This window comes from Rhodnius prolixus, unplaced genomic scaffold (genome assembly GCF_049639745.1).
Source record: "Rhodnius prolixus isolate KJV_2025 unplaced genomic scaffold, Rpr scaffold_15, whole genome shotgun sequence".
In the NCBI taxonomy this organism is placed as follows: Eukaryota; Metazoa; Arthropoda; class Insecta; order Hemiptera; family Reduviidae; genus Rhodnius; species Rhodnius prolixus.
The window spans coordinates 1,923,178-1,934,438 of NW_027411605.1; the positions used below are offsets into that span (position 1 = coordinate 1,923,178).

Genomic DNA, 11,261 nt, shown 5'->3' on the forward strand with positions numbered 1-11,261 from the left:
TTATAATAATTACACATTAGTTATTTAATAATTTTATTTGTTTATTAATATTTATAATAATTTCTTTTAATTTATTAAAACAATTCCTAGTGCAATTGAACTTACAATTCAGTGTTATCTGCTTACATAAAATACAGTACCCCCTCATATAAAATACAATTTTAAAAAATTATCTATACAACAAAAATACACAAGGCTTAAATTCATATCAGGTTGTATTAATTTGAATTCAATATTTTCCAATAAATATTTTACAGCTCATTAACATTTTAAATACATTAACAGGTGATATATTGTAACCAGTGTGTAACCTCCCTTGCTCTGTAGCAGGTGTGTGGCTGGAAATGTATTTGTCGAACACACTAACCAATATATATTTATCAAAATATCTTGTCTTATTACTCAAAGCATTACGGTACATTTAGTTCAAAGTATTACAAAGTAAGAACTATAAGTTTGATTATATTGTTGTCTAATAGCTCGCTGAAATGAGCTTAGTGGTAGAAACTGCAGTCAGGAGCTTTCTATCTGTATCCAATACCTAGTAATGCTCAGCTTTCATCTGGAATTGATTACCTCTACCTTTCTTTACATCTCATCAACTATATTCTGTAGTATAAAGAAGTCTAGGAAATCTACCTCAGCCTGTGGAACTGTTCAGGTAAAGTTTTAATTTTTGTCGAAAGTAGATTTTAATTTGATTGAAAAATTGAACGTTAAACGTGCATGTGAATTCTGAATATTTTTTAAATTAAATTGAACTATTTTTAGTCGATCTACGCATTTTTTAAAAATCATTTTCATGAAAAAATTAGATGATATTAGATGATAAAATTAGAAGATTACATATAAAAGTGGTTTTTTTTATTCAAATTAGTCTTGATGATAAATGATATGTGTATCTTTTCGAAATATATGTATATAGTTCGTTTTCATTGAATAATCTGGTTTAGGTTTCTTAAAAATTATTTTAATTTACATATCAGTGCTTTAGATTGATTTCAGTCACATTTATTTATTTTATATAAATAATATTTTATCAATAGTTACAGATGTTATTCGTATTTCTATAGCTTTTATAAAATTTATTATTTAATAAAAGTAATTTAATAAAATCATACTTTTTTCATGAAAATTAAATGAAAAGTAGTTTATTTTGGTCGTAACAAACTAAATAAACCAATGATTTAAATTTATGGCAATTAGTGTAACTTGACCAGAAACAAGTTTCATAAAAAGTAATGTTGCATTTAGGAGTAATTCAAGTTCAAATACAGTAATTTACTGTCGCCATGTTTTACAATGCTATGAGTACATTCTAAAAGCCTGATCCGTTTAAAAGGTTTAAACTATAGTTTTATTTGAAAGTGTCTTAAAGAACCATAAGTGTGATTATATTTTGTTAATATCCTGCTGTAATACGTGAGAGAAACCACGGTCAGGAGCTTTCTATGTATTTAGTGCTTTTTAACACTTTGACATGATGGTGTTTAGTAATGCTCAGCTTTCAACTGTAAGTGATTACACACCTATGGACCCTTCTTTACATCCAGCAGCCCGCCGATAATATTAGATGATTCTCATCAAGTCTATTCTGGAGAATGAAAATATCAAGAAAGTCTACTTCTTACCTCTCTGCTTTTTTTGGCATTGGTTTATCAGTTAGTCTTATCTATTATTTCATACATTCTAAGTATTACTTAAACTTTCTAGTATTCCTAGTACTTATGAACTAAAACCTTTTCTGACAACTAATCTTTCCCTTTTAAACTGAATAAATAATGTTTAAAGTTTTAATTTTTGTTGAAAGTAGTTATTAATTTGATTGATAAAATTAACGTCAAACTGCATGTGCATTATGAATATTTGCCCATTCAAATTGAACTGTATTAGTCGTGCTTAACATTTTTTCTTTCATTTAGATGAACTAGAAATAACATTAAAAGATGATAATTCATCTTTCATTCTTTCTTTGAAGAGAATTCATTGAATAATGATAATTTTCAGATTCAGCCAATACTAGAAGTATTTTCTGTTCATCAAATGGAGAACTTAAAATTAAGAAGACGTTGAGAAAACTTCAATCCAGTGAAGAAAGAGATCATCTTCGATGAGTGAGTATCTACAAACAACTTTGGTTTTGAATAAATTTCTAAAAAACTAAACTGTATTGTTTAGGTATTTGTAATCTGCATGTTTCTATCACAAACATTGTTTATTATATGATCTTTTGACTTAATGAAAGAAGTATTACTTAGCAGGAGAATAAAGAAAAACGTTTAGTTAAAAAAAAAAAAAAAAAAAACTATTTCATACTTATTTTTGTTACATAGTCTTAGTATTTTGCGCTCTAACATAAGATACATATATAAAAATGCAAATTTAAAAGTGGTTCAGTTTAAATATATGTAGTGTCAATGAATTGAACTCTCTTCAGTTCAAGATTAACTCTTATGAACACTTTATTTCATTGAATAATAACGATTTTCAGATAGAAAAAGCCAATTCTCTCCCAAAAAATCATGATGCAGTGTAATGGTTAGAGAGAGATGTCGCTTCGATGGTCGGAAAGCAACTATTCTCCCCACCAAGTTGCAGCCTAGTAATGCTCAGCTTTCATCAGGAAATGATTATTTCTGTGGACCTAGGAGATTCTCATTAAACCTATTCTGGAGAATGAAGAAGTCAAGGAAATCTCTACTTACCTCGAATAGAAGTGACGGAGGTGACAGGCTTTTGGAGAATTAAGTAAGAAAATATTTATTTCTCATTAGTTCTTAAGACTTATTATTACTGAAGCTCTACTCCTTTCTATGATTACCAACAAACGTGATAATAGAAGTTAAATTCTTTTTAACAGAAAATAAAACTTTTTTCTCTGACCAGAGCTTTCTCCTACTTAGAATGAAAAGCGTGGTACCTAGATCACTATCTAGCGGAATAATTGTGAACTGTAAATAGTTATATAGTTCCTAACTCTGCCGCTAGATTGTGCGGGCGTCAATTTTTATATTTTCATTATATCTATCTTTTCAAATCGCTTGTGACTATGATATCTATTTACTGTTGTATTTCAAATATGTATTCTTTTCTATTTTTTCAAGTAATTTAGATTGGTTTATTTTAGCTAGTGAAAAATCCATACTGCGGTTCAATCTTCGATTCCATGTTACCACTAACGTCTTCTACATTACGAAGGTCTACATTTTCAACAAACATCAAACAAAATGATGGCCTATATTTCTAGGTGAGTGAACATTCCATTGTTATATTGTTGGGTAGTAAATACCCTTACTTAAACCTTTTAGTGTGTTTATATTATTAGAATTCATTTTTATATACGACGTAAATAACTGCAAATATGTTAATTGCCATTTTATTTGTTAAATCTTTGAAAATAAACTATTTCAATACATTTGAACGTATCTTGTTATAAAAGTCTCAGTTTCATCTCTATTTTGCGTCTTCATGTCTTACTTATTCAGTAAGTGTTTTCATTAAATGACTGTTAAATTGTGAAAGATTCGACAATAGAGTAATTAATACCACTTTCACTCGAGATTTTTCTTTCTTGTCTTAATGATTATTATTTAGAGGATTAGATTTTATCATTAACAAAAACCTTTAAGTTAAAATATATATATTTATTTACGTCCTATAATTTACATAGACATAGTTTTTATAATTTACTATTAAAGAAATGTATATAATAAATTAATGAAATACAAAAGGAAACGTAAATATTTGCCACCAGATAGGAGTGCTGTAACCTCCCTATATGTACCAAGTAGCAGCCTAGTAATGCTCAGCTTTCATCTGGAAATGATTATCTCTATGGACCTTGCTTCACATCCAGCAACCGAAAACATTAGGAGATTCTCATTAAACCTATTCTGGAGAATGAAGAAGTCAAGGAAATCTCTACTTACCTCTCTGCCTGTGTGGGATTGTTTTTCAGGTAGTCTTATCTATTATTTTATACATTCTAAGTATTGCAACATAAACTAATCGTATTTTTTTGATAAATTCTCTTTTCCTTTGAGTCAGAATAAATAACGTTTTAATTTTTGTAAAACTGAATAAAAGTAAAAAAAAAAGTTATTTAGTTATATGTAATATGCATGTTTATGTTGCAATCTTAAAATTTATTTGAATTGTTTTCTTTTATATAAAGAAAAAAAATTATCTAGTAGGAGAATGAAAAAAACCTGTGATTTTTTTAAAAAAATATTTATTTGCATCTCTATTCTTCTACATATTCAATTATATGGCAAAAAAATATATATTTCAATTAATAAAATGCAAAAAGAAGTGCTAAAAAAGGTTAAAAGTGACAAAAAAGAGAAATAAAGAATTAGTTCCGAAAAAATCCGTCAGAGGGCGCCACCTATCAGCTGCTTGTTAAAAAGCAGATAACAGTGCTGTAACCTTCCCTATATATACGGCAACAGCACAGAATCTCGTCAGTACGACTTGAGTGATGCAGGGGGGAAGGTTGCTCTGTCGCTCCAAACAAAACTATCTTATCTAGTCTAGTCTAACATTCATCACCTCTCTTCCAAAGAATCATGATGGGTCGGGAGATGTTGTCGCTTCGACGGTTCTCCCCACCCTGCCCCGCCCTTCCAACGAACTTAGTTATATAGCCTCCCAGAGCAACATGGCGGCAGTCACTCACCTGATCGCCAGTGCCCACCAGATCGCCCAGCTGATCAGTCGCTCTTGCACACTCTCACGACTCTGCCGGCCATTTTTAACCTTCCCTCAAGGTTTTCTTTTTTACTTCTACCACTCTCTAGACACTGTAACCTTCCTGTTAGGTTATCTTTTTTATTTTTTTGCATTTTCTTCATCAATTTGAAATATTATTAATTTTTTACGTTTTATTTTTACTTTTTCACATTAATTAACAGATTAAATAAAAAAATAAATTAAATAATTTTTAAGACTTTTTTAGCAACAAAATTACACTTTTTTTTAAACATGCAATTTTTTAATTTTGATAAAAACATGCATATTACGTACAATAACTACTTACTTTTTTTTTTATAGATTCCTAACCAATGAATGTTGACATTGATGTTTCACGTCTTTTTCACTTGGGCTTCCAATGACGAACAGTTTTGCAGTACTCTGGTATCAATAGTATTCATTCTGAAAAATCAACATTTATTGTAATGTAATATTGTATGTAATGTATTGTAATTGTTATTTAATGTAATGTAATGTTTTTTGGAATATTGTAATGTTTACTGAGTTTTACCTAGCATTAAGAAGCTACAGAAATTAAATAAAGAAGATTGTAATTGAATTAAAACATTTACTTATAGATTAAAATAATTTATTATAGAACTTAAATGTATTATAAAGGGAAAAAGTTGCCATGTACTTCATATTCTGTAGTGAAAATTTTGCCTAAAAGTTATGTTTTATGTAAAAATATATAAATGTACAAATGGTATAAGAGTAAATAAAAACCTTTGCATTTAAAAATAGCTTTCTTTTATTTACGTACCTAAAAAGTTAACACCACTTTACAGCAAAATTTCTAAATAAATAATAGAAGTTTAAGAAGTGAAATTAATGAAAATGGTTCAACAGGATGTTAAACTAATAAACAATTAACTGCAAGGAATAAAAAATGACAGTTCAAGCAACGGCTCTACCATTATTACAGGTGTTACCACAATATAAGAAATATTGTTGAAGAAGTAGTAGACTGTATTACTGATGAATAGAAGTAAAGAACTAACATGAATAAACCTGCACTCTGGAGAGCATAAATGCGAAAAATATACAGATTTAAATCAATTCAAAATTCAATTAAATACACTCTAAAAGTACGAAGTTTTTATTCGTAAAATAACTTTATTTTACTGTTAATTACATTTAGTTGTCTAACAAATTAAAAAACATTCTTATAAACAACGTTTGAATACAATTTAAACTTATTCCATGAGAGAAAACTTTCCCCCCTTAAGCCCCCTCAAAAAAATCAAAGAAAGAGTCAATAATATTGGAAAAAAGTTTAAATTGACTGAAAAAGTTTCGTTCGGTTAAAAATGGTACAGCACTCACATGCATATTTAACGATATATATGTAAATTGATCTTAACCTATCTTCTACGAAAGTGGAAATATTTCTTATTCCGACTCAAGGGAAAACATTAATCACTATAAAAAAGGTTTTAGTTTATGATGTAATACTTTAAACATGCTAAATGATGGATGAGCTTACCTGAAGATCATTTCCAAAGGCCAAGTGGTAGGTAGATTTCCTTGACTTCTTCACTCTCCAGAATAGAGAGGATAAGATCCATCTAACATTTTCCAACTTCCACATGGAAAGCTCAGCATTACTGGGCTGCAAACCGACAAAGATTTTACTTTAGTCCAAAGTGATAAAGTATTACTACGCCATGCTTCCATCTCGCACTACACCAGCTGACTTAGTGAGGAAGGTTACATGGTGATTATTCAAATGCTAATTAAATCGTAAAATTATTTACGAAACCTAGTGCTTTTTAACCAAGTGTCGGCCATTTTTAACCTTCCCTTACTTACTTTTTTTTTATAGATTCCTAACTAATGAATGTTGAGATTGATGTTTTACGTCTTTTTCACTTGGGCTTCCATTGATATACAGTTTTGCAGCCAGTACTCTGGGAATCACCAGCATTGATTCTGAAAAGCATTATTTATTGTAATTTAAACAATTAAAATGTTTAGTGAGTTTTACCTAGCATTAAGCAGCTAGAGAAAAACATCTGTAACAAGTTGATGTATATTATATAAGTTAAATAAAGAAGACTGTAATTAACCTAAAGAATTGACTTTTTTTAAAAAAAACCTAAATCTTTTCATTCAATGATAATGAAATAAATTTCCATAAAACACACTTATTCCTTTAGAATAAAATTAATTTGATTGGATAATAAAATAACACACATAATCTACTAACATTATTATGGAATTATTTTTATGAAAATGAATTAAAAAATTATAAGCTAATCACGGCTAAGGCCAATGATGAACACTAAACAATTTTGCAAACGGCTAAATTAGTCGTTGCTCTCGAGCAGTTTGCATGCATTAGCTACAAATGAACATGCATATTACATATAATATCTACTTACTTGTTTTATTCATTGATTCCTGACAAAATGTTTCATGGATAGATGTTTTACGTCTTCTTCACTTGGCTTCCATTGATAAACAGTTTTGCAGCCTGTACTCTAGTATCAGCGGTGTTTAATCTGAAAGTCAACATTATTTAATGTAATTAAAATAAAGTGTTTACTAAGTTTTATCTTGAATTAGATGTTAGAGAAAAACAACTATAACAATTGGTAAAGTATTATTCATAAAAATTAAATAATTGTGATTGTAATTGAATTAATTTATATATAGATTAAAATAATTTATTTAAGAACTTAAACCTGTTTATTCAATGAAAATGAATTAAAAAAATCATCAGCTCGACTAAATATAGCTTTATGTAATTGGAAAATGGTACAGAATTAACATGCACGTTTGATGTTTAATATTTAATCCAAATTGAAACAACAAAAAATCAACAATAATCAACAAAAATATTAAACTTTTCTTTTTCAGATACAAAGGAAAAGATTCAAATATTTAAAAAAAAAATTAGTTTTATGATTCATTACTTTAATCGTATTAAATAATCGATAAAATTACCCAAAGAACATGGTTTATTATTCGAAATAGAATGAATGCGAATTAGTTATAACCAATCAATTATTTTTCAGTTAAACTAAATCACTTATCAAGCAGTTCCAATCCGCAACAATCAAAATAAACCACTCTATATTCACTTTTCTTGACAAAAATTATATATTTTTTTTAGAATATTATGTTTTTTAGAATAAGTTTCACCTTAATGTAAAATGTATCGCTTATTTTGTCCATCGTAGTACTGTTTGTTCAATCCCTTACAGGGTTAAACATAATATATCTTGGAATACTACAATATGAACTGTTTCCGAATGCAGTACACTTGCTGAGTGAGGGAGGTTACACACTGGTTACAAGATATCACGTGTGTTAATGAGCTGTAAAATATTTTTTGAAAAACAGTGAAATAACATTAATGAAACCAAGTATGTATTTAAATCTTGTGCATTTTTGTTACTAGGTAATTTTTAGAATTGAATTTTACGTGAGGGGCGCGTTATATACATAAGTAGAAAGAATATTACTAAGAATTACACCAAGTTCAAATTCGAAGGGGAAGATTTAATTCATATTGGAAAAGGTTTTTTTCCATTAGATGCAATAAATAAAAGGTAATAGTACCTGAAGAACAGTTTCACCAAGTAGCGATCTAGAAAGGTAGATTTCTTTGTTTATCTATTGACCAAAATGTATTACGGATTTGAATCACCTTAACTTATGAGCAGACTTAATTTATATGAGCTGTTGGATGTCAAGAAGGGACCAAAAGATGAAAGTTGTGCGTTACGGTCTGTAAGCTGGCAAGGTATCTGTCAAACTGTATTATAAAGTTAAATATTTGTCACGCATTTATTGTTGTTATCTAAACGAATGTTCTAAACTGTTGTGCATATTTTGCCTAAAAGTAATGTTTTATGTAAAAATATATAAACGTAATATATAAGAGTAAATAAAGACCTATGCATTTAAAAATAGCTTCTTTTAATACTTCCTACCAAGTTAATACCACTTTGCAGCTAATTTCTAAATGAAAAATAGAAGTTTAAGAAGTAAACTAAATGAGAATGATTTAACAGGACGTTACACTGATTAACAATTAACTGCAAGGAGTAAAAAATGTAAAATAATTTAATAAAATGGCAATTCAAGCAATGGCTCTACCATTACTACAAGTGTTACCACAATATAAGAAATATTGTTGTAGAAATAGCAGACTGTATTGCTGATGAATTTCGTGAAATTAATAGTAAATGTTTTCTAGCATGAATAAGACTGCACTATGCAGACCGTAAATGCGAAAAATATAAAGATGTAAATCAATTCAAATTCAATAAAATACACTTTATTTCAACTATTTTACTACGAAAGAGGCAACACTACATATTCCGATACAAAAAGGAAGATTAATCATCATAAAACAAATTTAAGTTTATGATGTAATGCTTTGAACTAAATAATGGATAAGATTACCAGAAGAATATTTCCACAGGCCAATTAGTAGGTAGATTTCATAGAATAGAATAGATTAGAACCATCTATCTGAGTGTAGAGATATAAATTTAACAATAAACTAGCAATGATGTAAATTATTTCTTACTAAAAATACAAAAAGTCGGCTGCAGAATAAGGCTACACATATTCTAATGTAGCATTTCTCAACAAAATTGAAGAGCCCTAATGAAACGTGTGTTGAGGCCATTACTGCCTTTTAACATTATTTTTACAGGCCTTATAAGAATACTACCAGAAATTATCAAAGTTTATGTCTACATCTAGGTTGTTTGAGAGGCATTAACTTCTTTTAATTAGTGATCTTAATTTGCATTAAGGTTATTGGCATAAAAAAAGGTAAGAAGAATTTCAGAATAATCCATGCAAGCTGATTAAAATTCAAATAAGACATTACTTTTACACTTTTAGTAAAACCAGAAAGCAATATTCTTAAGAAATCACTATAGTACGTATTAACTTTCTCTATCTACCAATGAAGTAAAGAAAAATAGAAATATTTATAATACTTACGATTTTACATATAAAGCTTCATCAAACTAAATATTTTTTAACGAATGAACGAAAAAAAGATTTATACTTCTTCGATGTCCGCGTTTCACAACTCACACTACTGAATACACTTGCTGACTCAGTTAGGGAGGTTACATGGTATGTTATACAAGGTAAACTATGGTTAATGAATCGTAAAACATTTTGTAAAAATTATGAATTGAAATTAAAGAAAACCTAGTAATTTTTTAACGCTTGTTTAAGTGTAATATTTTATAATTTATAAAATATAATTTTATAAATAAAATTAATGAAATCTAGTATGTATTTAAATCTTGTGCATTTTTGTTTCTATGTAATTTTTAAAATTGAATTTTACGTGAGGGGCGCGTTATATACATGAGTAGAAAGAATATTACTAAGAATTACACCAAGTTCAAATTCAAAGGGAGAGATTTAATAATATTGGAAAAGGTTTATTTTCCATTAGATGAAATAAATACAAGGTAAGAGAACAGTTTCACCAAGAAGCGATCAAGATAGGTAGATTTCTTTGTTTATTTATTGACCAAAATGTATTACGGATTTGAATCACCTTAACTTATGAGCAGACTTAACTTATATGCGCTGATGGATGTCAAGAAGGGGCCAAAAGATTAAAGTTGTGCGTCACTGTCTGTAAGCTGGCAAGAAGTTAGTACTTAGTAGGGCCCACGGATAAAAGCAGTGAATTAAATAATCATCACGTACACACGCACATTATAATAGCAAAAGAGAAAGAGTTGCTCTATCACTGTCATAATTTGAATCACGAAGTTTAAAAGAAATTTTGGTATTGAATTCGTCTTACAGAAAAATACGAATTGCACACAGTTAATATGAAAAAAACTAGCATAATTATTAATTTATCATTATTTTTAATGCTTCACTACTAGATGAAGTGAAGTACCTATGAATTTAAAGGAAGAATGAATATAAACCGACAATGTTTTCTTCCTTCTGCTATACTAAACTTTCACTCAAGAATTAAAGTTATTATTACTAACGTTTAAGAGAGGGCCTTCTTACGTGGGGGCAAACTTCCTTCCTAAATTATATTTTCATCGAGGCCCCAAATAGTCCTATCTCCATAAAATTTCGAATCAAATGACACTTTATTCATGAAATCGGTTCGCGCGTCAAACATTTAAACGTTTGCGGCCTCTTAGTGGGTACATATAAGTGGATGACGACACGTTTATATCACATAGAGAAACTGTAACCACAACATAGATATTTTTGAAAAGGGGTATTTTTTTTTTAATTGAAAAATGCCACAGAATTCACTGTACGATTTTTTTTTTAATTAAATTAAAACCTTTCAGACTTTTTTTTTATACAGATTTCAATGGAATGATTAATTATCTCTACCTGAAAAAAGCATTGGTTTTTCAATGAAACTTTAAAAATGTAAAATATTGGATTGTTACATTACTTATAAAACAGTTCCTTAGGCGAAGTGTAGGTTGATATCCTTGATTGCTTAAATCTGTAGAATGCAGATACGACTGGATGAGAATAAC

General features: G+C 28.7%; 3 long non-coding RNA genes across 9 annotated transcripts; 2 read left to right on the plus strand and 1 right to left on the minus strand.

Annotated features, from left to right (window-relative positions):
* Positions 1 to 302: 302 nt before the first annotated feature.
* LOC141455024 (uncharacterized) lies at positions 303 to 5,358 on the plus strand. 4 transcript variants are annotated; one of them, XR_012459099.1, is made up of 6 exons: positions 303 to 1,661; positions 2,008 to 2,114; positions 2,492 to 2,748; positions 3,128 to 3,247; positions 3,755 to 3,958; positions 5,053 to 5,358. It is a non-coding gene; the product is annotated as an uncharacterized lncRNA (long non-coding RNA). The 4 variants fall into 4 exon arrangements; XR_012459098.1 differs by having other exon boundaries at positions 303 to 661; positions 1,495 to 2,114; XR_012459100.1 differs by having other exon boundaries at positions 303 to 661.
* Positions 3,752 to 11,250, minus strand: LOC141455023 (uncharacterized). Of its 4 annotated transcripts, none has more exons than XR_012459096.1 (6): positions 11,174 to 11,250; positions 7,900 to 8,075; positions 7,137 to 7,256; positions 6,565 to 6,684; positions 6,239 to 6,364; positions 3,752 to 5,154 (listed from the first exon to the last, which is right to left on the minus strand). It is a non-coding gene; the product is annotated as an uncharacterized lncRNA (long non-coding RNA). The 4 variants fall into 4 exon arrangements; XR_012459095.1 differs by lacking the exon at positions 11,174 to 11,250 and adding an exon at positions 9,721 to 11,118; XR_012459093.1 differs by lacking the exons at positions 7,900 to 8,075; positions 11,174 to 11,250 and adding an exon at positions 9,721 to 11,092.
* LOC141455026 (uncharacterized) lies at positions 8,219 to 8,667 on the plus strand. The gene is made up of 2 exons (XR_012459102.1): positions 8,219 to 8,355; positions 8,440 to 8,667. It is a non-coding gene; the product is annotated as an uncharacterized lncRNA (long non-coding RNA).
* Positions 11,251 to 11,261: the final 11 nt, after the last annotated feature.